A 26,617-nucleotide genomic window follows, 5' to 3' on the forward strand; every position below is an offset into this window, starting at 1 on the left:
AAAAATAGCTGGAAAATCTTTGAAAGTCTGGTTTAACAGAAAAATAAATACTCCTGAGATTCTGTGCAAATAATTTACTCTGACTTATCTAATACTTTGTTCCCAAGCGTTTATTCTAATGAAGTCTGGAGTCAGATAAATGTGTCCACGTGTAGGGAGAAATGGGAAGTTGTATGACCATAGAAAGAGAAGCATTGTGTGGCTAAGATGAAGATGGTATAGGACGTGCTTTCTTTAGCTTCCATCCAGTCTTGGCCGAAAGCAGTCGAAGAGCCCTATTGGACAGTTGCTTTCTCTCAAAAAATTGTTCCAGAAAAAGGCTAACGTAAAAAGAAGCAGAGTCACCAAGAAAACCATGAGGCTCCCCAAAGAAATCAAGGGAAAGTGGTGAGATACAGGCCCATCCCCACTGTCCATCTTATGTAATGTCAGATCACCCTATTTCTCTGTATGGAAGTGACTTCTTGGGTTTCAGCGTCAGTACCAAAATTACAGTCCTTTCCCGAAGCGGAGCCACAGCGAACAAGTTAAAATGTTGCAGAATGATTGGCAATTGAGAGAAGAGGCAGTGCTCCAGCAGCAGTGGGCTGCAACCCTACACAGAGCTGGGATTCCTGCCTCACTGCCTGAGAAGCACATGCTGGCATGGAGATAATAGGCCAGGATGCCCACCAGAAAGGGGACCTTCTGATGCAAGACTGGTTGGTAGGCCACCTATTGTGGGTACAATTACAGACACCATCAACTGTACCTAGCTGTAAATGTGCAGGTAGGTAAAAAAATATATTCCCAGTCCATGTTCTCAGGAGACACCTTCCAAATTGCTTCCCAGTGGAAGAAATGCATTAACACTTCCAGAAAGGGAGACAAGGTTCAAAATTAATGGGAAACGTTGCATCAGGGTGAATGGCAATGAATCATACCAGATGCCATTTTAGGGCGTTTTGAGCTCCTCGTATCTTTAAGCGGATGAGACCATCCCACACTTTACAATAAATAGTTGTTTCTCACTCTTTGCTACATCTAACTTTGTTAACTGCAAAATCTAGACCCAATGAGCCTTGTATCTTTGATTTGTTTAATGTTTTTATTTGATCTTTTCATGTGATGATAACATATTTGAGTAGTGGTAGTTACAATCTCACATAATCTCATACAATTTTAGAGTGTTATTGCTCTCTTTCACTACAGCAACTATCTCTCATAAAAAAAAAATTGTACTTGAACATTCATATTTTATGTTTGCTTTTCTGATTTGTATTTTGTTCAGACTCTAATGATAGTTCATGGTTCAAATCCACAATGTCCAGCCTACAAATGTGCCTATAATAAGAGCATTGCGCCGAGCTTCATATCCTAGAGCCCCTGCAAGTGAGGTACACTGCTGAACCTCCAAATTATTGTCGGTCAGAGTAATAGTCAGCTATTGTTTATGCAGGTGCCCCTGTTGGAGCACCTTCTATTGATAGACCCAACCTCTCTTTTGACTATTGCAGATACATCTACTCCTGTCCTGTGCTCTTCTCTCATGGTGGACCATAAATAAAAACTGCACTCTGGTACACTGATTTGTCTCACTCTGCCCTGCAAAATAATTGCTGCCGCTGCTGGGTGTGCAATGTCGTGTGGTCTCTTGCGGCAGGCAAGAAGTCCCTGTTATCCCTGTCACGCCATTAGTTCCCAGCATGCTCAGCTCTGTAAATTCCGGAGTGCCTTAAGCACATCAGGTACATCACTTTCTGTGAGTATATATGAACTTGCAGGCTATAAGCTACCACCGAACTCTGGGGAAGTGATCCTCGAGGTTGCTTTGGTGCTTTGAGGGCCGTTCAAAGGGCTACGTTTCTAGAGCCTCCGAACCCAGACAAAAGATACATGTCAGGGCTCATCTTAGTAGCGCTGCAAGTATTTGTGTTACTGGCGAGACTCACTGAGATTCTCGTTTAGCTGCAGGTGCTTGAAAGCCCCTGAGAAGATCTCTCTACACACAAACACGCGCAAATATGTATGACATGCATGACGGTGCTCACAGCAATGGGCTCTTGGGGGTGTTGTGTGCAAGCCGACACTCCCACGGTTTTCGGGCGGGTGGGTGCATCCCGAGGAACAGAGAGAGACAGGGTTGGTGGGATTAGCGAGGGGCTGGAGCGTTAGGGATTTTGAAAGAGCAGTGAGGAGGGGCATTGTAGAAAGCACCTGGCAGGAGAAGGGAGAGCTTTTTCCCACCCTCGCACCCTGACAGTTTATGGTTGGTTTGAGGGATGTCCTTCGTAGATGCTGAATATGCTGATTGGGGTGATGTGTGTTTTTTGAGCCACGTTTGCACTTATGTTTATTTGTGAAGGTGATTTGTGTATACAGTTTGTCGCTGATGAGCAGGTGCATATTGTGAGGCAGGGAGGCTGGATAGCTTGGAATGTCTATTGTACGGCAAGTTGGACAGGGAAATATATTTTAGAAATGCAACAGGGGGTGGGAGGGGCATCTTGAAAGGCTATAGGAAGCCAAGCATTGATTGACATGTTATAGTTTAATTGGTGAAGTTTTGGTGTGAACAGAGAATGGTGACGTGTGAGGGACCAGGGAGGGTGTAAGAGGATTTATTAGGGGAGGAGGAAGGTGAAAGGATAGGTTCTATATTGTATAAGTGAGGCCGGGTTGTATAGGATGTATGGCTAGTTGCCAGGGTTTGTTATAGTTAAAGTTGCACCTGACTCATTAAAGAAGCCCTTCCCACAGTAAGCATGCCTCATGAGTAATATGGAGTGCCGTCCCACCCAAACTATAATGAATCTTGAAACCACTATCAGCACTGGAAAATACTAGCTCCCCTATAATATTTCTGCAGAGCAAAAAACTAAGCACTGAAAAACTCCACTGGAATTAATTGAACATAGAAACTGAAAATCGGAAAGCCTATTCATAGTGAAAAAAGGAAATTTGACATTTATTCATATGTGCACATTTACTGCTAAGAAAATTTGGTACTATCTACGACTGTGTCCATGAATAATTTTCTAGATCATTTACAAAGCAGGGCTCTTTTTTTCTCCTTTACATACATGGCCAGCGACCTGCTGAGTGCGTGCAGTAGGGCAATAAAAAATAAACACACTGGCATACTTAGAGATCCAGCCAGTCCACTGCTGTTGAATTGATAAATGCTCTCGTTTGAGTTCAAAAACTTGGATGCAGCTCGGCCCACACAATGGTTCAAGTCAAGATGGTGAGAAAGCACATCTCAGAAAAGCCTGGTTTATATTAGGGGCGTGTAAAACTCGTTCAATTTGCTGTAGCTTAACTACACAAAATTACTGGAAAATCATGCGTAATTAAGGGATTGCATCCCTCACACACAAAGGTACCCAAACTATCCATATGGGTAAAAAATCTACCTGAAATGTTTGCTGACCACCCGTGTTAAAAGAAGTGCCTCTCAAAACACTGCTGCTTGCATTTGGATTTGTAGTTTTGCACTCAAAGATTACCCACACATCCCACACGAAGCACTGCAACATTGCCACCGGCTCAATTATGAGCCGGGGTCAATGTAGTGCTGAGTGTTCTGTTGGGCCAGCGGGCGGAAACACTGTTTTTGCCAGCTGGCCCAGTGGCACACTCCAACAATGGCAGGCAAAAGACCTCCCGTAATGGCGGTCTTTTACCTGCAGCGGCTTCGGCGGCCGAAGTCAGAATGACCCCCTGGATGTAAATTGAACATGCCAGCCAACATATAGGGTGGAAAAAGGAAGAAAGATATCTCTTTCAATGCCTTATTGAACCAAACTTCATCAAGGATCAAATGCACTACTGATCAAATGTGACATTGGTGCACAGATGAAGGAGGTAGTGACCAAAGAATTCATAGTAGTGGTATTTAATGACTTAAAGTGTGAAATTAACTCTATGAGATCACATCTTTGGGCAGAAGTGTGGGCAGTGTGCAGAAAAGTAGATGATCTAGGAGAGACCAATGTTCTGGAGGAAGCAGTTGCCCACAGGTCAAAAATGCAAGAGAACCTTGAAAATCTTTCATGAAGGAACAAGATCCGACAAAGTGGATGGAGATGCTTGCTGGCACACGTCCAAGACATGTTTAGAGCACTGATGATGCTTATCTGATTGAATTCCGCAATAGCTAAAGAATTATATTTCTGGCCTCTCGCTTCATAGCTTCTAGATGTTTTGACACTGATTCTACACTTCAACATGAAGAAGAGATAATGAAAACGCTGAGCTCAGAAGGCAAATTTAACTGCATAGATCAATGAGAACATCTTTACTAAGAAAGAATTGTGATCACTCTAAAGAAATACAGAAATGTCAAGTCCATTATTGAAAAGTTAAGATTCACAAATGTCTCTGTCAGACTCATCTTTCAATTGAAAGGTTACCTCCCACTGTAAACTCCTTGGAAGAAAAAAAAATCTGAGCTTGGATGTGAATGTGGAAGGCAGCAAAGGTGAGTCCCCTACACAGAAAACGTCTCAGAAGCACAGTGGTTTGAAACTCTCTTCACTGACAATTGGGGAAGAAAGGAAACTATAAAGAAACTGAGGCAGACTCAAAAGTGTGATGAAGATAGTGATGGAAAACAGCCAAGGAAGGCCGTTGTAAGATGAAACATAGAGGCCTTCTTTTCAAAGTTCTACAATTGAACCTTTCTCAATATTGCAAAACTCAATCCTAGTTTTCATAGTACCTGGTAGGAGACACATGGGAATGAGACAGGAATGAAAGGGAGAAGTGATGTTTGCCTTTCACCAATTACTATGTTACATGTGTAGTCCAAAATGCATTTATGGTCTGAAAAAGAGCATAATCGAACACTATATGGTTGATGGTACTGTTGTGTTTGTTTGTGATCTGTTGATCTCCCTTTGATTTACAACGCTTCTATTGTAGAGCTGACTTTGGGGCTGAATAAGGGGAGCTAGAGTGAGTGAGGTTTAGCAACTAAGAAGATACCACTGCAAGAAACCTTTCAATTCAAATCCAATCAAGCACAGAAGTTGAAAAAATGTTAAGTCCTCAGAGGTACAGATCCCTGAAAGTTCAGAGACCCTCTTGATAAACCATGATTACAGTATTTCCATATAATGTTAGAGGTTTAAATGCCCGAACAAAAATAATTGGTATTCTGGAGCACATGCAGAAACTGCCCAATGACAAATGCAAGAGGCACATATGATAAGGCACGACACACGTAAGCTACAGGTTAGGTATTTCCCACTACAATACTTTTCAACGCAAAAAGCAAGACTTCACTGGTAGGATTTCTTGGAATGCCAAGAAGGACTGATTACGAATGGACATCCTGGGGGAAAGGTATTGGTTGCTAAAGGACCTGGTCTTGAGGGAGAACACCAGACAGCAGGTATGTAAAATTCTTCTTTGTGACGTTTGTTCTGAATACATACTTAATGAAGATCCGTGATACTCTATATTACTATGGTCACCACTAGATAGTTATACATAGGACCTAGTTTCTATATAAAAAGTGTTTTTTTACCTGCCTTTATCTTTAATGAATCTTCACGAAACTTTCTAAAAAAATGTGCCAGTCATGTCAGCTGCTGTCTGGAAAGTTTCAGGGTGATCTGTCCGGGGTGGGAGTGGGAAGAGGGGGGAGCATGAAAAGGGGGTCCTAAAACACGTTTTCCCCCCTTAATGTTTCCATAGGGATTTTGAACAGAGAAAGCACTGAAACTACTGGACGGAATTACACCAAATTTGGCAGAAAGGTACGCTCTTGTCCAGAAAGCAGCCTTTTTTGTTTTGGTATAATTCTGTTCAGTAGTTTTTGAGAAATGAAGGGTGAAAAATTGCATCTATAGGTACTCGAAGGATTCGTGACCTCACCCGATCTCGTGCAGAGATCTGATTGGTGGACAGCCATTCAAACAGAAAGTGTTGGCAGCCATCTTGGCACTCGGTAGCTAAGTCCCAGAAAAAACATGTAAAAAAAAAGAAAGGAGGCCAGGGGTACAGACACCCTGACCCCATAGCTCTAGTGGTGGGGTCCCAGCCGGACCCCCCCAGGCTAAAAGTCATTTATTTTCTAATTTGCACCCAGATACGCGACAGATCCATGGATACACTGAAAACGTTTTTAAAAGCGAAGTGCGGGCTCCCGTGCGTTGTGTATATTAAGCCTCCTTGTGGCCCAACTCCTGGGACCATACTTTTTTTTAGTGGGTGGGTAGGGGCTCCTGGATCACCACCTCCTTGGGGCAAAAATATTTTTAGGCATGGGGGAGGCCCGTTGGCCTCTCCCACGGCCCTAGGGACCACCACCTTCCTGATACTTCAATTAGTTAAAAAGCGGGGAGGGCAGCCGGCACCCGTCAATGCCCTGGAGATCGCCACCTCCCCAGGGTTATATAAAAGAAATAGGGGTTTGCCCAGCCCCTCCCCCACCCTGGGGACCACCACCTCCCTGGGGATTTATTAGTATTTATTGCAGGGGGGTCACGTGGTCCTCCTGCTGCCCTGGGGATCACCAACTCCCCGGGGCAAAGATTAAAAAAATGGTGAAGGTGGTCTGTTTCGGACCTCCTTTAGCCCCGGGGATCACCACCTCTCCAGGGCTATATCTTGTTGGAGGGGGGGGGTGCATGGAGCCACTGATGGTCTTGGTGACCGCCACCCCACAGGGCTGCCTCCTGCTATGTCCCTGGATGCCTGCCCCCGGGACCTAGCTGTTTGCAAGCCACAGCAAATACTTCGGTTTTTGACAGCGGGGCCTGTCAAACAGGTGCCACTGTCAAAAACTGAAGGTTAAAAGCAGCTCACTGCTTGCTGAAGCAATGGCACCATGAGGTAAGCCTTGGGGCTTACCCTGCGGTGCCAGAGAGCCCATAAAGGGAATTTTGCTCATTAGAATAATTTTGTTTTTTAAATGTAGGGACTGTGGAGGAGCCCTTGAGGGCTCCCTCACCATCCCACATAGCCCATAAAGGGCTAAAAAAAAAGAAAAGAAAATGAGAAAGCAATACCTCAGTGTAAAGGTCTGAGACCTTCACAATGAGCACTCAGGGTTTGAATCCAACCAGACTCGCTTCCCTCTTTCTTTTAAAGTACAAATTAGTTTAATTTTTATAAATTACAGATACATTTTTTATTTTAAATTGTACAGAAATATCTAATTCTAAGTATATCATACATCAAAGCCTAAAAAACTCTCTTTCTCCCTCTCACTTTCTTTTTCTTTCTGTCTCTCTTTCAATCAATTTCTCCCAGTCATACACCCACTCAGACACATACGCACCTACTCAGAGACCCACTCAGACACACACACCCACTCACAGAACCACTTAGATCCTTGTGCACCCACTCACAGCCCTACCCAGACTGTCATGCACCCACATGCACCCACTCACAAACCCATTCAGACAGTTACGCGCCCATTCACAGACCCACTCAGACTGTCACACACCCAATCACAGATCCACTGACACCCTCATGCACTCTTACACCCAGACAATTCAATCAGACAGCCACTCTCACCCCCAGATACACCCTCTCACTCCTATTCTCACACCCAGGGAGGTCGTGGCCAACTCCTGCCATGCACGGCCAAAGGGCTGTCCACAGCATGAGGGTGGGTGGTTGGCCGCAGGGTCTGGTTGCAGGCCAGGTCTTGCAGGTAACCTCCCCTGCGTACAGGTGAAGGCTGTGCACGTTGCAAGGTTGGGTGCTTATAAGGGGTTGGCCTCAGGGTCTGGCCAGAGGCCACGTCCTGTGGCCAACCACTGCTGAGCATGACCAAAGGCCATGCGCGACGGTGGTTGGATTAATATGTGGTAACGAAAATTACTATACGTTAAAAAAACCTTTGAAATTCACTGAAAAAAACAAAGATTACAGGGATGTTATAGTGATATAGGGATACAGGGATATAATTTTAATATTGTGCAGTAACATTTTTGATGAAAAAACTGCACATGGCAGGGGCGCGAGTTATAGTTACGTTAGGACACGAGTCATAGTTTCTTGAGGTAACTCTAAACTATAACTGGTGAATTTCTATGGTTTCATACATTTAAAATGTGAGCCTAACTATAACGTCCCTAATGTCACTGTATCCTTCGGTTTTTAAGTGATTAGATTTAAGAGGTCGATGAACATCACTTGATATCTCAGTCACAAACAAATTGATAGAATAACTTTGCATTAAACAGTCATGTTAGAACACTATGGGGGTCATTATGACCCCAGCAGTCGGTATTAATGAGGCTGAAGCCAACCTGCCAATGTACCACACCTACCGCCATGGACGTAGCAGGCGTCGGGCTGGAGATAACAATCTCCAACCCGGTGGCCACTGCTGTCCCACCAGCGGCATTATGACCCTGCCTACCACCATGGTTTTCGTGGGGTTCACAACGCCACAAAAACCATGGCGGTGGGCCCTACCAGTGACAGGGAACTTCTTCCCTGTCACTGGTAGGAGGTCCATCCCCCCAACACTCCCCATACTACCCCCACCAACCCCCGCTCCATCCACTCTCCCTCCCTTCCAATTCCCCCATACACGCACACTCACAGGCACAAACCATGCATTCACACTCTCACTCACACATGCATACACGCATTCAAACACGCATGCATCCATTCATTCATGCGGACATCCATACACACATCCAAACTTACACGTAGACATTCATTCACATTTGCATTCATACACGTAGTCTCACACATGCACCCACACACGCAATGAACTCTACACACTCATGTGCATGCACGCACACATTCACACATTCATGCACACACAGCCCCACACACACACAATAACCCCCTCCCCTGTCGGAAACCTGATTTACCTGACTCCAGGGGGTCTTCCGGCAGGGGACGGGATGGTGCACTGCTACCACCAGAAGCACTCACCAGCAGAACAACGCCAGGCCGTATTATTTCTCATAGTACGGCTGGCGGCGGTCTACTGGTGTGGCGTGGCGCTGCTGGTGGTAGCAGTGCCACCTTAACACCGCCCGCCATCATGACAACAGGCGGATGTCCGTCCTTCTTGTGGCAGAAATCCGGCTGGGGTCATATTATGGCAGACGGATGTTAGCCAGGACGACGGTCTCTTGGCGGCCGTCGCCACGGCGGTAGGCAGTTTTTACTGCCAATGACGTAATGAGGGCCTATGTTTGAATGTAACAGCGCCTGCAACTGCTAGGGACCAACTGAAATATTACCAAGAGGGGAACAAGCCTGGAAGACTCGGTGTTCATTAAGTGAGTTCCTACATTTTAGCACATCAATTGGGACTGAGTTTGTGGGAACCAGGTGTACCTAGGTAAAATATGCACTTGCATTGTGATCTTCCAGGTAAGTAGGATCACCTCTGAGCATGTGTTACAGCTGGGGAGACCCATTATCAAAGGATGGCTTTTAGTAGCATTGAAACACCTGAAGAGTCAGAGGGCCTGGGACAAAAGTGCTTTAAGTCTGCATTTTAAAAACAGGTTTATCCATCTATGTTGGAGATTTTGACTGAGGTTATCATTATACTGGTAGAAACCCAGACAATCACAATCTTAATGACACTGAAAACAATGCCTGTGATACTGAATCAGAAAAAAGGACTGGAGGAATGTGGCTCTATTGCTGCATGTGTTTATCAAGCACAAATGTAAAACTGTTCACTAAAGTTCTCACTAGAAGGCTAGAAGGTCGTGCACACTTCTGCTCATTTTAAGAGATCTAGATCAGTCAGAAGTCATTAAAGGGAGACAACTGAGGGATAATATGAAAAAAGTACTGCACATCATAGGTCGTAACAAGTAATAAGGAAGGGTGCATTCTCTTTTCACTCATTTTCAGAAAGGCCTTTGACAGGGTAGCTTATGCTCCTCTGTACAAGATCCTGAAAGTAATAGAAAGGGAGACCAAATATTAAGGTTGACCTTGACAAGTTATAGACCTTTCACAGCCAGTGTCTTGATAAGTGGTAAATTACAGATCCTGGTACAAAGGAACAAGACAGACATGACACTGGTCTTGATTTCTGTTCACATTTCTGTTGAACCACTTGTGCAAAGGAGAGAACTAGAGGTCTCATTGATGTAACATAACTTCTATGCAACAAGGTTTGCTGACTAAAACTTAGGCTTGCTCTCTTATCCCAAAGATCCCTATGGGTGCTCTTGAAAGAATGTAAGCAATATCAGACAGCGTTGGGATTCAAAATAACTATGACTAAGATTGAAGCAATGTAACTGAGTATGACACCAGACAAGCTGGAGGCTAACCGTATTAAAGTGTTGTCATAAATTGCTGAAGAATGTGGTGATTGCCCTGTGATACCTCTCTCCCTTGTCTCCAGGAACAATTTTAACTTTATGGTTATGATTGAGAAGGACAATACTAACAAGTTATATTGTAGTATATAAGAGCCTGTTTGTACCATGACTCTAAGTACCAAAGCAAAATGTCCTCTCTCTCATGAAGTGAAAGCTATGAATGAGAGGCACCCATGAGCTGGGAATAACAACTTTGAAAAGAGCAAGGCGCATGATATTGGTGCCATACATAATAAAGAAAAGGATATTTTATTAATCAAACATAAAACCTATATTTTGGGATCTACTGGGGATATTATTAATAAATGAAAATAAAAAAAACTGTTTACTAGCATTTTAGCTAAAGGGCAACAGAGAGCCATACAATCATTAATCCATTAAGACCAAAAGGACTTATCAAAGGAAGATACATCAGTGGTAAGATCCCAAGATCCTTGGTAGCCACCACAAATATTGCAGGAATGTACGGGCTACCTTTAGCTAACTACATGATAGGAGCTGCCAAGGCCATTGATTGTGTAAATCGGATATATCTATGAAGGGACTTAAGAAGGTTTGGATTTTGCCCACAATATTTTTGGGCTGTTTAAAGATATTATCTGAAAACAATATAAAAGCACTTTAAAGCAGGAGCTTACTGGTGAAATTTATATTGTGCAAGGCTGTCTCCATGGCCCTTTTGTTTAGTCTTTATAGTGATTCACTTGCTTGAAAGATTTAAGTACATCAGAAATAATAATATGAGAAAAAGGGTACATTGTATGATGATTATCTAACAATTTTTACAGCTAGTCCTGAAACAAGTATTTCTAAAATGGAAAAGATAAAGTCAGTATTCCCAATAATCGTGTGTTATACGGTAAATAAGGACACATCAGACAAATCATAAACAGTGCTTTGGAATAGGTGTTACAATGCATTTACTTAAAAAGATAAAATTAGGTTCTTAGGTGTCACAGTTGTGCTCAAGAAAATAAAACCTAATTTATCAATCTGAAAAGGACCTTCATGGAGGTGAAAACATTAATTTAAAGATGGAATGGTAAACCGCTTACTTTTAGAGCTACAATAAAATAAAAAAGTAATATTTGTTCTGAGGTATACACTTCTATTTGTGACCATCCTGTTTTACTTTGGCAAATGAGAGCTAAAGACACCACAGGTAGTGAATAACTCTTATCTGGAGAGTCAAGGGTCCCAGGATAGTTGAGAAAAAGCTTTTAGAAAAAGCTAACCTGGTCATTGAGGAATGGTGGATAGCCATTATTGATTTTAAAACCATGTTGTTGGGGGGTACAAGATAAAGCAATTTAGAAAAGATCACTTTTTGCAGTGAGTAGCATTCCAATGATTGACTAATGACTTTTGTGACACCATAATCCTGAAGATACATTTGTTAATCCTACGTTTTTCAAAAAAGTGAGTCTGAAGGTTTTGCAAGTTGTACCCAGGTCTCAGTGAGAGGCTAGGGAGCTTTGGGGTAATAATACCATGGTTTTTACCCACCATTATGGAAGTTTGCTGAGCACCCTGTCTGTTTGCAAGATTAAAGTAGCGTTCCCATGGCAATCGCTAGTCTAAATAACATTTCTGACCCTTTAGATTCAGAAAGGATTAATTCTTGGGATAATTTGATTAGGCTGGTTGAGTGTGATCGAAAAGGTATCAAGTATTATCGTTTAGCTAAGTGGCTAACAGTATAAATCAACAAGACACTTTCTTCTATCTCACAACATATAAACATCAAATAAACCAGAAAACATTAATGAAGAAGAAGATTTCAAAGTGCTACCCCATGTAGCTGAAAGTAGAACATTTTACAGAGAAGCATGGCAAAGTTTGCCAAAGAGCCTGCCAGAGCTACAAGCAATTTATATATAGCGACACTCTTTCCATTTTCTACACAAAATAGTATTTCAAGCTGCATTAAAAAGGGACAATTTATTTACAATTTTCATGGCATATTGGTCTTTTAAGAAATTGTTAAAGCTCTGTCCAGTGTCTCCTGCTAAGTGTCCGAAATGCAAGTCTGGGAATGCCAATAACATTTCTTTGCTTCAGTCATTCTGTTCAGTTGTAAGTAAAATCATTAATTGATGAGACGTTCCTAAACAATATAAGGTAGTTCCCATTTTATTATTTTTTGGAATCCAAGAAGGCAATGCAGAGTTGAATTGAATAAGGGGCAAATTATGATGTTATATCACTTGTTGCTATTAGCTGTGCAGTGTATTTGTAAATGGTGGATGAATAAAGAGTACTATTCATTTAGGAGGGTTCAATAGATGTAGACAGAGTTTTGGAAACTGCATTATAAATGGGCCACTGGGGACATCTTTCAAACTGTCCAATGATCAAACGTCAAAAGCAGATTATGTTGTTTGATTAACTCTTGTGCCTTCTGTAAATAATATGAAAGATGGCAGATAAAATAATAGGGACGCTCAAACTAGCTCATCTAGAAAGTGAGTTCTGATGAACAGAAGGAAAAAATAAAAGAACTTGATGATCCAGCTGACCTATTGTATCAAGGGAGTATTTGGGACCAGTTGTCCAAAATGAATAACAGGAATGAGAGGGCCTGCTAAAGTTTCACACTTCATCCACATCTTGTTTAGGAGAAGAATTGTTACCACTAAAATTACATTTGTCCCCATTGGTATTCTTACTTCAAATGCATCCTACCAAACTAGGGAAACATACAACAGAAGAAATTCAAGACAAATACAACACCTTAATTAGGGAGTGGGGAACCTCGAACTGCTTTCAGTCAGTGTAAAATGGATCCCCAGAAAGAGGATGCTAACATTCACAGTTGAAGTATCCTTCACTCAGTAGATGCAACTCTATTCTCCAAGTGAAATTGGTTACATGGAGGATTTATAACTAGTTAGATACAATTTTGTCTGGAGTATATTGATAGACTTAAATTACTGACCTTGGTTTTTTAATTGGCATACAAATCATGGCTGTATACACTTGTCCTTCTCCTGGGCCTAGTGGTCGAGATGTGCCTACACTTCTTTATATACAAAGAGTCTATACACATATAATACTTGACACTTTGTCCTGAGGATGGTCTTGTGTTCTTATTAGAGGACTGGAAATTGTAACATCGATGGATTGGCCACTACACTTGCTAAATTTGAACAATTCACAAGTCTTTCCTCAAAGTAATATTTGTAATAAGGAGGACATTATGGTTGGCTAGTATATGGCCTGTCTCAGATTGCTACTGGGATTTAAACAATACTTTCGCTGATCTAGGTTAGACAGAGGGCTTGTGTGAACTGTTTTTACCCTAACTACTGTAAATAATACATTTCAATTTGTGTTGAACTAGAAAGAGGTGTGCCCTCCATAACTAATATTGTATTTTGTACAATCTCTTGAGGTTTTGCTATTTTGAGCATTGTATAGTGGGGAGTGGATATTCTTACCTCCCATCCCAAAAAAACAACACCAAGTTGAACTTCTTCCTTCAGGAGTCATTTTGTATTGTTTATGTTTATACCCAATCTCATGTAGGATAATTGGGTTGCACTATTATATCGTGCTCCCCTAATGTTAGGGACAAAGTAGTCACCTTTTAGTGGAAGGCTGCAAGCCTTCCACAGAGTTATCGCTGTGAAAAATGTTGGTACACAGCCACTCTGAATCAGATCTACTACCATCTATGGTGTGACATCTTGCACAGCAAAACTATAGCATGACATTTTACACAGCATACTTATGGGTCTTATTTAATATTTAATATTTGATGGATGGAGTAAAGACAGCCAGGTCGTGGAGGATGTTAGCGTGTCAGACCTTAATTAGTAAACTTACAATGGGATGCAAATAGGTCGATGAATCTTTGACTCGCAAGTAAGATGTTCCGACCATAACTCCAGTACATGCAGATCAATAATCATTAAATAATCAATAACGTCAATGATCAATGACGATCAATAGGATTAGTAATCAATGGGGTCAGTAATTGTCACACACCATGACCTTTCAGTCATGAATGACCACACCTTTAGTAAATGTTAGAATATTTATTTCCCTATATTAACAAAGCTAATGTCATGTAAAATAATCTAAATTCAATTAATACCCATCAGAAACATCACTGCCTGTCCAAAGCAGCAAAAGAAGAGTATTCTAATCAAAGCTTGAGACACTTTACATTCTAAAGTTACAGTGCAATTTGATTAACAAGAACGTTTGCACAACTGATATTACATACATTTATTCAGTTACTCCATATAGTGAATTTCATTAGTGAGGAATCTTTCTCTAACACCAGATTAGCATCAGCATGTTGGGCTTCATGCTAAATAATTTAGTAAACACAAATTTGGAAAACATCTAACTATGGCTCTATCAAAATAGTGCGGTTGGTACCTAGAAAGATAAAGCAAATAGTCTTAAGAAAAACATCAAATGGATCGGCAAGCTAAGATAGTCTTCATCATCAGGGCATCAATTCAGTCAGCAAGGCATCAGGATTCAGCATCAAAGTCAGAAAACGCAAAGTCTTTAAGCAGTAACGTTAAGCACATCTCTTGTCAAGACAATCAAGAAAGTAATGACCTTCTTGGCCAGAAAGAAAATGGGCAAATGCGTTGTCTTCCATCAGTGTAGTCCGGCGAAGTTAGATTTCCTAAAAATAATTCTCAAGGTCAAGGTATGGCATTTTCACACTTTGTCCAATAAAACGAAAATATCGAATCTATCATTTCTACCAGTACTCGGTTCACATGTCACTGACTGGCTCCTCTTGTAATGTCCTCATCATCTGGTTCGTCAGGTAACAATATTGTTGCAGCTTATACTCCAGTCAGTGTCTCCATTGTTCTTCTCCTGAGAAAGTCAGTCTTACACACATTACACTCATAATGTTTCATTTAGCAAGAACAGCATTTTCTAGCAATCGGTTCTCATGAGAAAAGACTTTCAGCTACGAACACATTTGGTCAGCACAGTGGAAAATCACAATTTAATTCTCTAAGCAAACATTTTATTAATCGGTTTAGAAATATAGCTTGACATGAGGCCGTGCAACCGGGCCAAGACCTCCGCTAAATTAAAACCTAAAATTAATAAACCTAATACATAATGCATAACCCTTAATATGATGTATTACTACATTAATTAAACATAAGCTCCATATTTCAAAATATTAAGCCATTAATAAGTATACTTCGTGAACATTGACGGCCACTCACATAGACACATTTTCAGATGCGTGCATTATTTTTCTCTATATTATTACATTTCCTACGCAAATCCATTAATTAGAATACATGACTACTCACCAATATTTTTTTATTAAAACACCTGCTCTAGCAAGGACATAAATTCTGCAGCTGACAGATTACCAACTTCTACATTTAGAGATGACAATTGGCCCTGTGGTCATGTATGTGCATTGAAAGGAACGCCCACTACAGGGGTCCCTTTCAATGTACTAATAGTTTGGTGGGCTGTTGACTACTCACCAATAGTTTTTTATTAAAACACCTGCTCTAGCAAGGACATAAATTCTGCAACTGACAGATTACCATCTGCTACATTTAGAGGTGACAACTGGCCCTGAGGTCATGTATGTGCATTGAAAGGAACGCCCATTACAGGGGTCCCTTTCAATGTATTAATAGTTTGGTGGGCTATTGCCCTCAGTTTTGACAGCTGTTCACAAAACATTTAACTTTTATTTGTTTTCTAAAAACAAACTTCAAAAGTGGGAGTTTATTTTCGAAAAATAATGGGCGACACGCTTTGGGAGTTGCATACCAGGATGTGGGGATTCAATATGCATTTTTTCCTGTCCCTCACTGTCAGGTTTTTCCTGGTGGTGATGGACAGGAAAAAAAGACATTACACTTCCCGCCCTACACATGAAGGGTGGTTTAATGTTCTTCCTCCGAAGGCCTGTTGGGGCATCAGAGAAAGTATTTCTTTGTGAGAGCCAATGGGGGCTTTGGTGATGGAATACTTAAATCCACCCATTGATAAATGAGGAAGGCAGACTGAGAGATTGGCAGGACACTGCTCACGTTTGTAATGGGATACCCTGTCCACCAAACTCTAAATCAAGCCATAATTTGCTGATCATTTTGATTGATATGTTTATGAATACCCAAAACCCAGGCAGAGCACCTGCCCACCAAACTCTAAATTAGGCCTTAGATGTCATCAAATCATGTGAAAGAATGCCAACAAATTTGAATTAATTTTACATTCTGCAGGATCTCTTTAAGGGAGACAACCATTCCATATCAGATGTGTATTCTTGGGTTGGTAGTCGTGCCTGGGTCTTCGAGTTAGGCCTGGAAGTGTCTGTGTGCAGATGTTATCTTGACTCAACAGTAAACTGCACATAGACACATTTCCACTGATTTTGTTTTGACCATCCTTAATTCCACTCCTAAAGACCACATGACAGCAGAAAACATATGCAGTGACTGATATGCTGTATCCCATACAGATAGATCACTATCAAACAGCAACAGAGAAACCTTTCTTATTTTAAAACTATGTTCTCAGTCTTCCAGCCCTGGAAAGTGACGATTCACTTATTTATCAGCTACTTGGGCACTCACAGAACTTCAATGCTATCATAATTGCTTTGACAAGGAACAAGCAAGCTAGGGAAATATTAATATTATTCGGCAACCCAGAACAAAAATACACTGCATCCCGCCTCTGGTTTTATCTGTTTAGACCCCTCAGTGTATCTATTTATCTTTCCCAGCTGTTTCCCAAGCTGGGGCATTTTTAAATAATGAAATTTAATGCAATTAACATGTACGCATAACGTGTAGGCCTAGACGAAAAGTCATATTTTAAAAGCAAGTGAGAGCACTAAGCTTTCACGTTTACTTGTATTAAGTTTAAAAAGCTGCAGAATGCATTTCTCTCTTTTTGTTTACCAAATCTGACCTAAGCCAGGAATGCAAAATGTTAAACATTCAATGATGCTAAGAAGAGTATGACTCATTAGAAAATGTTCGTTTTTTACCTTTCCATAGGCACAGTTTTCATAGAATATAATAATATGTTGAAATGTTTGGTTTAATGTCTGTAGAATGTTTCTTTATGAACAATAAGTCCTGTTAGTTCAGATGGATTAGAACCCTATGAGCTATGAGAGTAATGTAGAGGGCTAACCAAGAACTGCAGTTGTTTTATAGTAAGTAAATGGTGAGAACTCTTCTGTGCCTTTACAAAATGTTTCACATAACGTTTTGTTCTAATGTATATATGTTAATATCTGCAAGCCATTGTCTTTTGACTGTCGATGGAAGTTTTTCTGTTTTTATGAAGACATGCCAAGCTGATTGGATGACATGACTGATGATGCAAAAACTTGTTTCAACAGTGCTATGATCTTCTATATAAGTGTGTGTTCCTAGAGTAGCTAGTTTCCTCTCTTTGCAGACCCTTTGCAGACTCTCTGCAGAGCCTTTTGCAGATGCTATTCAGATTTATTCTGAGAGACTATTTCATTTTTCCTGCTTGAATTTATGCTGCTGTGAGACTCTACTGACTTTCTTGACCTTTTCTTTGTGGGAAGTACTACCCTGATTGATAATTGAGATCTGATGCTAAAAACATCATACTTTCACCTCTTGGTTTAGAGCTCTTTATGGGTTCTAACTGATGCTTTTCTCTCATTCTCAAATCTTAAAATAGGGACCTATCTATAATGGACTGTGCTTTATGCCTTACTCTGATATTAATGATCTATATTGGTTATCAATAAATTGATTATTTCTGAAGCTGAACAATAAAGATTTCCTTAGTAAAAGACTTTAAATAAAGCTTTGAAACTCATACCAACTCTCATCTTTGACTCCCTAAAAATATAAAATTGAAACTTTGATGCCTAGTTGATTTAACTTACAGCTTCTGGTTACTCTCACCTATGAAAAAGGTCTGTTGACCAGGCCCAGATGAGAAAGGAGTGACTTTTGTCTGGATGAATTGGTAGGATTACGCTGTAAACCAAATATTTAACTAAAGACCCTGCTGTACTCCACAAATACTCATATAAGTCCTCAGTGCCCATATGAACAACTGTTGAAGTATTTTTCTTATGTTAATAATCTTATAAATTAATGTTGCTGAATGCTCTAAAACATTTTTTTCTTTGAGAGTTAAGCGGGGGAACTGTCTGAGCATTGTCTACCAATTTGAGAGCCATCTTTTATAATTATCATCTTCAAATGTACTAATTTTGGAAATGGAACCTCAAACTAAATTCTAACTTTTATTTTGGCTTGGGAGCAAACAATTTGTGTTTTGTGACAAATTGCTGTTTCTTTTAGAACCTCAAGTTGTAAACAAGCCTCAGGTAAATAATGAAGAATGTAAAAGCTAACTTACAGTGTTATGTCTAGTAATGGCTCAATTACATGCTGAAATCCTCCCCAGTCACCACATTCTGGTCTTCGTAGTTATGGATTCAACCAGACATGACATAAAAAATGTTCTATTTACATATCAAATCTCTAGAGATGCTCCTCCTGAAATAAACAGATTCCCTGCAAAACAATCCACTGATCAGATGCGGTAGTTTATATAAGTACTTTGATTAAGCAGATGGAATAGAACACATGTCTCCATCACATTTAACGTGTATAACCTTGAGGCACTTATCAACAAATGGTATTATTACTCACCTCAGTGGTATACATTTTATTGATCTTGGTAGGATAATAAGTGTAGTTGGTGTTTTTAAGACAAGATGTTATGGGCATGCAGGTTTGGTAGATTGCTGCAGTAGACATATTAACCTCCTGAACTGAAAAGACAAATTCATTTAATTTCCCTAGTTAAACTCCTTGAACCAAATTAATTAATTATACTAAAATGCTGTGGGTGCTTTACTTCAGATCTTTCTCTCCATGTAAGCTGGAACAGACTGAGCTAGAGTGAGTCGTCATAGAGAAGGGGTTAGGGAGAGGCCCCCCTCTCCCTACCTATAAATAGGTAGATAGGGGAAAGGGTGAAAGTTGAGTTGAAGCAAGAAGAGAGAAATACAAAAGCAGAAATAGAGTTAGAGAATGGTAGAGAGAGGTGATATTGATCTACTCAAAGAAAGGGATATATAGAGAAGTTTTGTGTAGAGAAGGGGAGGATTTGGAGATTGGTGAGGTAACGAAAGATGAGTTACAACAAGTATGAGGTAGAGAGAGACAGAGGGTTAGAGTATAGAAAGTGAGGTAAAAAACTAAGAAATAGGCCAAGAGGCAAGGTAGACAGAGGGATGTGAAGTGAAGAGTAATTTAAAGGAATCTAGACAAGGAAGTACAAAGTGTTAAAAAGAGAGGTGAAATCAAGTGAGGAGAGCGATATGACAGAGCAAGAGAAAGGTGTAGAGAAGAAAGATAAAAAGAGTGGTGGATAGGGATAAGAAAACCTTGAGAAAGAGAAAAAGAGAGAAAGAGAGAGAGAGAGAGAGAGAGAGAAAGAGGTGAGGGTAGACAAAGGAAGGGAAAGAGGCTGACATAGAAAATATGACAGGCGATAGAAAGAAAGATCACTTCACTAGTGGGCTCTTGGAGGGTTGGGCTCTTGGAGGTTTTCCTGCTTTGCCGAATTGTGTAATTTTACACATGCGGCATTTTCTGCTTAATTATGGATTTTCCACATTTGCCAGATAATCCATGATCTGCTGCATGATCTGCAAATTTTAACAAATAAAAATGACGTCTCCTTCAAACGGATCAAAAGTTGTTTAGTACATTGCAACAAGTGTCCTTGCCAAGTAGAAGGACCTTCACAAAAGCTGAATGGTCATCTTTCTGTTGCTTATCCCTGTATTTGGTTGTTTAACTGGCAGTAATGAGGTGAAATCATTGTCCAGGAAGTGTTACCAAGACAAAAAATTACAAAATATTGAAGTAATACTATCACAAAATGTGCCAAATACACTGCATAATTTGCCTTTCCTTGCTGCATAATTTAATCAACCATGCTGCCTAATTTGGACCTTCCCTGCCCCATAATGTTTGTGGCCCTGCCTCTGCTTTACAATGTCTCTGTGATTTTACTGGGAGGAGTGGGAAGTGGGCAACCTAAGAAAGTAAATAGTTATCTGAGAAACCAACCAATTTGAAGTGATGACCACAGGTGCCATATACCCTGATGTACATATGCAAATGCATCAAAAATACACAACGTGCTAAAAAGGGGGGAGGGAACCTGAGTAGGGAAAATGTGAAATCAGTCTAAAAGATAAAACAGCAGATGGATGGCACATTAGCATTGAGCAAAGACTTTCATCTAGGGCTGGCCTGAACAATTTACATGAAAACAAATTGGTTAAAAAAGGCGCCTTTTTTAAAGACTGACAGAGGAGTTAAATTAGGCTAAAATTTGCCCAGTGCTAGAGATAGTTGCGGATTTGTAGCTCAAACTGTTCAAACTCCAAGAACCCACAAACTGTCTAAGCTGCCAAATTAGCAATTTGCTAGCTAGCGCATTGTGGACTACTATACCGAACTGAGTTTGCCTTTTTATGGTTTAGTGCGCAAGCTCTTTAGTGAGCTGTAATCTCTAAGTGGGCTTTTAACCACGCCCAGCGCACGCCCATCAGTTTCATTGGTTCGTTGGCTTACCTTTTAAAAATCGCTTGATTTTATTTGTGAAAGGCATGCATACGTCATGCCTTTTACGGTGTTTATCCCTCCTCGAGCGCATCGGCCAACTACAGAAAACATACGAGGCTCCATGTATTCAGCATGGTTTCTGAACTACTTTTTATTTTTATTTCCAACACAGCACAAACTAGCTGCACATTTGCTGATACGTTTGACTGCAAGCGAACTTCTGTTTCATTTTGTGTGCTCCTTCACACTTATGGCGTGGTGCTTTAAATCGGGTCGCTTATGTAAAACTGTATTACTTTTCATTTTCATTATATGCGGCAAAAAAAGTCCACTTAGAACTTTACAATGCTAATATCTCTAAGTCGAGCAAATACGAGACCCATTGCATTGCAAATGCTTGCTTCCCATTATAGACAGATGTAAATCTGGTAAAAATGGTGGATTAAGTGTCGTTATTTGCGTGTTCTGCAGACAAAATTATAATTCACCCAGCCATACCTTCAGTCCTACATGCATAGCTGTGACAACATACCTACGAATTCATTCCCCAGTGACAGTACTCTTTTTGAATGAAATGCACCCTCTGCGTTACATGGATTAATGTTTCATTACATTTTTATTGTATTCAGGTGAACACAGAGATTGTTTCTGGATGGTGCTACACTTTTCGTTTTCTTTTCTGTTAATATTTTTGGTAATAGTGGTTTTATATATAAATCATTCTGCCTCTTGTTGTATTTTGCTTCCTATTCTTTCTCATTTGCATTCTCTTGTGCTCTTAGTCTGTCTTTTCATTTCAGCCTTTTCTTTTTACTTTCCTTTCGGTTCATTGTTTGATTTTGTTTTCTTTATTTTTTGTTCAAATACCCGTCATACTTTTCTAATATTTATACACTTTTTCAATATCTAATACCTTGAATCGCAGTAATTGTTTTTTGCATGTAGTTTTTTTTATACACATCATAAATATATATTTTCTTGTTGACTTTTGCTATGCTTCATATTATCCTTCATCTTTCTTTGCTTTTTACGTGTCTATTTGTTTCTTATTTTCACTGCCTACCTTATGCTTTTTCATGACATAGTTTTATTGCTCTTCTTTCACGCTGTCTAATTTTGTCATTTGTTCACTCCAGGTATATTTCTACATTTGTCTATTTGTTTTATATTTTTCTGGCAGGGGTTCAGGTTCATAATAAAACAACACTGTTTCCTGTCTCAGGGTTAAGAACATAAAGATTGGAGGGTGTAGGACCCCAGAAACAGATATGTCCTGAGACAGCTGTCTATGGTCCAAAATAAGCCGTATTTTTGCAAAACCTTTTCGAAACGGATCCAGTAGCTACAACCTGTGACTTTTATTGACCGAAATTATATGGACATTTTTTCATTGTAGGGTCAGCTCAGGGGCTTTGCTGACCAGATGACAGTGAAGCAACCAGAGGCTTTACATATAATGCATCAAGGATCCAGGATAGTGTCTGACAAATTCCCCTGTCATAATACATGGCTTGAATTTTTTATGTGAAGCTGAGATAAAAGTTCGTAATTGGGTGTTTTACTTTGAATTTACAGGCTGAAGTCTGGTAAGCAAGACCTGTGTACCACTCTACAAGACAGTGCGCTAATTAGTGATTTGACACGGGATAGACGTGGGACAGCTGAGATTACCACCAGTTTCTATATACATGCATATCGGAAGATTTTGTTCTTACTGGGTTAGATGCAGGGCCAACTTCTTCTGTTTATGCTCTGTGACATGAGTACCTAATTATGGGCCAGGTGTATCAAACAATTTTGCATTCGCAAATGGTGCGAATAGCAAAATCCAGCCGTTTGCAAATGCAAAAATGCCTTTCAAGATTTATGAAAGGCATTCAAAGTGCAATTTCAAGGAATCGCTAAAATAGCAATTCCCTGAAATTGCAACTCAATTTAGGGAATCGCAAAGTGCAAGTCTCTAAATAGGAAATCGCAGATAGGGAATTCCTAATTGCGGGTTACAAAGCACATGTATCATGCATTTCCTAAATGCGAATTGGGCATTTAGGAAATGCAATTACCACCAAAACCAATTTGGTGGTAAGCATGTGCAATTTAAAAAAATGCCTCATAAATGTATTTTTAACTTCACATATCCACAAATATTGTTTTGGGGTGCATCAAAGGGGGCCTTAGGCCCCCAGCACCCGGGGATTTGCATTACCTAATTTGCAAATTCCTAACAGGAATTCGCAAATTTGGAAATGCAAAACCATTCGCACCTCTGGGCCTACAGGCCAATAGGGATGAATGGAGTCCCATTCCCTAATTGTGATTCGGTAATAGCGATTGCGACTTTTAAGAAATTGCTATTACCGAGTCGCAATTTTCATACATCCCATTTTGCATTTCTTAAATAGCAATTTCCTAAAAATCGGTATTTAGAAAACGCAAACCGGGTTGATGATACATCTGGCCCTATAAGTATATATGAGTGTATAAAAATGTCTGCAAGGGAAAAGCTGCAAGTTAAAGCATCTTGTACCATCAAGTGGTGTATCCTCTTTAGCTGCCTCATCATTAATTTAAAAAAGAGGCAGACTTCCTTTATAAAGTCGGTATACACGCTACTTGCACGGAACACTGCATAAAGCACTCTCCTCTCGAACCCTACCTTGGGACGACCCTTACTCTATATGCTTTTTTCACTTGATCATGTTTGCTTCATTCTACATTTTCTTTCTTTCTGTTTTTATCGTTTTCTCCTGTTTTACTTCTTACCTTACTAAACATATTTTCATGTCATACTCTTTAAAACATCCATCTGACTCATCACACTGAATTTATTTCGATTAATTTGCTCCTTACTGCTTTGTTTTATTTGAATTTTGCATTACTACTTACTAGGCCAGTTTTGTCACATATTAAAACTCACTCATTTATTTGCTTTAGTAGATCCTTTCACATTTCATTCTCATACACTTCTCTTTTTTTCTTTTTTGTCTTCCCCCTTCCTTTCTCACCGACATTACAGCTCTGGTTGAACTTTGCTAACCTTGTCTCCGGAGCAACGGGTTTAGCTTCCCTATCCGAGGCCCCCACTTTCCCAAATGTTTAGGCCTACCGACTGTTTCTGTTAACAGGCCTGTTCAGTTTTCCATTAAATAACTGCGGCATAGTTTCCATCCTAGAGCTGTATACTGGACCCTCATAAAACGTTTTACCTCAATGTGCATACACAACTGTTGCAAGAGCGTCAATAAAAGTGGACATTTTGTTTATGTGAGTGTTGACAGTTCATTTCTCCCCAGACTCAAGAAGTGGTCTTGCTGCACGAGCCAGCAGTTTTAGACAAGATACAATGTTTTACTAATGCAGGTGCCTCTGAGGGGCTGTTATCCTGTCAGAGCATGATGAACACTCATTGCGTCCTTAAGAAGAATGTCCAACACAACAAATGCCTTGTTGCCAGCTGCCACTTAGTAAAGCAGCAGTAACCAGATGATGTTAACTTCAGAGTTGGCTGGTGTTCTAGTTGCATAATTAATGATACCTTATTCGTAAAAGCGTGATGAGAAAGTGTAGTTCTTTCCTTTAGAGAGATCTGTTCACACAGCTAATGCATACTGAAATAATATGGTGACATGAGGAAACAAAAAACTGTTTAATTTGAGCTTTGATGTCAGTCTTAATAAACACTGGCAAATGGACATCAATTCACCAAAGTGCCAGGGTAGTGAAAGTGACATCAAACACCCTTTGACCTTAGTGACATCATATGCTTTTGACCTTGCATGTTCCCGGGAAGTCATATCGAATTACCTTAATTCTGAAGACATCATAATAATTGACATCACTGAATTTCCATAATAACTTCATGATTAACATAACAAGTCAAACAAATGCTCATTTTAGATACCATATATTTGTGGGTGCTGACATGATCATTGAAAGTGTTGGGTGTACACATGCCCTGAATTGTAGCAAGTGAGTGATCTGAGTGAGCTAAATCTCTCTTAGGAGGTTTTGGGGGTGCGGGCGTTCTCCCCTGATAAAAATTTTCAAAAAATTTAGTCAAATAGTGCTTTTAAAGCACAATTGTGTGCACTTGTGCTAGCGCAGGTGCATTAATTAAAATTATTAATGAAATATTTATGTACTTTGAATAATAAGATTATGTAAAAAATGTAATAACAAAGAAAATAATGCACACATTTGAAAATGTGATCACGAAGAATGGCCACCAATGTTAATTAAATGTAGTAATCAATGATTAATAATTATGAAATATTGAATATATGTTAGACTAATGCAGTAATATGTCATATCAAGGGCTATGAATTAGCTTTAGCTTTATTAATTGTAAGCCTTAGCTTAGCGAGTGCCTTGGCCTATTTTGCCATGCCTCATGTAAAAGCTGTATTTCTTAGCGTTTAATAAAAAATGATGACCAAGTGAATTAAACTGTGAAACGTCTATTGTATTGTTTAAATGTGCTCATAACGGAAGCTTTTTGTGTGAACCGACTGTTAAAAGATGATGTTCTTGCTAATGCAACATTGTATGTGTAATGTGTATGAGACTGACTTTCCCAGGACAAGAACAATGAAGATACTGACTAGAGTAGAAGCTGCAACAATATTGTTACCCGACAAGCCGGATGATGAGGACATCGCAAGACGAACCAATCAACAATATGAGAATGGAGGAGCGCGAACAAGCAATTAACTGACCGATAGGTAATTAGGGGATAGTTTAGGTAACTTTAATATAACAACGCTGCAGAGAGAGAAGACAGCCATTCTGCCCATATTTTCTTGACCAAAAGGTTATTATTTTCTTGTGTGTCTTTACTAGAGATGTACTTAACTTTAATGCTTAATGACTTTGCCCTTTTAATTGTTTTGCATGAAGCCCAACATTCTGATGCTAATCTGACATTAGTTAAGGATCCTCACTAATGACCTATGATGGCAGAGACTAATGTTTGATGAATTTATCTGCTAAACTTCATGTACTTCATTTCATTGATGAAGCTGACTTTGCTATTGATTTGCACCATAACTTTAGAATGTGTTGTTGTTCAAGCTTTGATTAGATTGCGTTTCTTCAGCCGCTTTGGACAACCAGTATTGTTTCTGTATGTGTTTCATTTGATATTGAGATTAATCTACATTACCTTAGCGTTGTTAATATACGGAAATAAACATTCTAAGCTTTTAATAAAGGTGTGGTTATTCATGACTGAAAGATCATGGTGCGTGACAATTACTGACTTGATTGATAATTGATGTTATTTATTACTAATGATTATTGATTATTGTGTATTGGTTATTGATTATTTACTGGAGCTATGGTAAGAACATCTTGATTGCGAGTCAAAAGGTTCATCGACCTATTTGCGTCCCCTTGTAAATTTACTTACTAAGGTCAAGCGCACTAACAGACATAGTAGCAGATTGATGGTTTGTCTCTTTCAGAGCTTGTAATGGACCTCCGGTACAGAGTGACAGGTGTTAACAGAGATGGTAAGAGACAGATGGTTTGTCTTCTTACAAGTTTACCATAGATGACTGGTATAGACTACTAGACGAACAGACGTGGTAGCAGTTTGATGAGTTGGTCCTTTTGAGAGTTTATTATTAGTGAGATTTGGATTTTGTTTTTCAATGATGATAATTGGAGAGAAAATAATGTTCCCTTAAGCCCAGAAATGACTTT

The sequence above is a fragment of the Pleurodeles waltl genome, chromosome 8, assembly GCF_031143425.1.
Source record: "Pleurodeles waltl isolate 20211129_DDA chromosome 8, aPleWal1.hap1.20221129, whole genome shotgun sequence".
Classification (NCBI taxonomy): Eukaryota; Metazoa; Chordata; class Amphibia; order Caudata; family Salamandridae; genus Pleurodeles; species Pleurodeles waltl.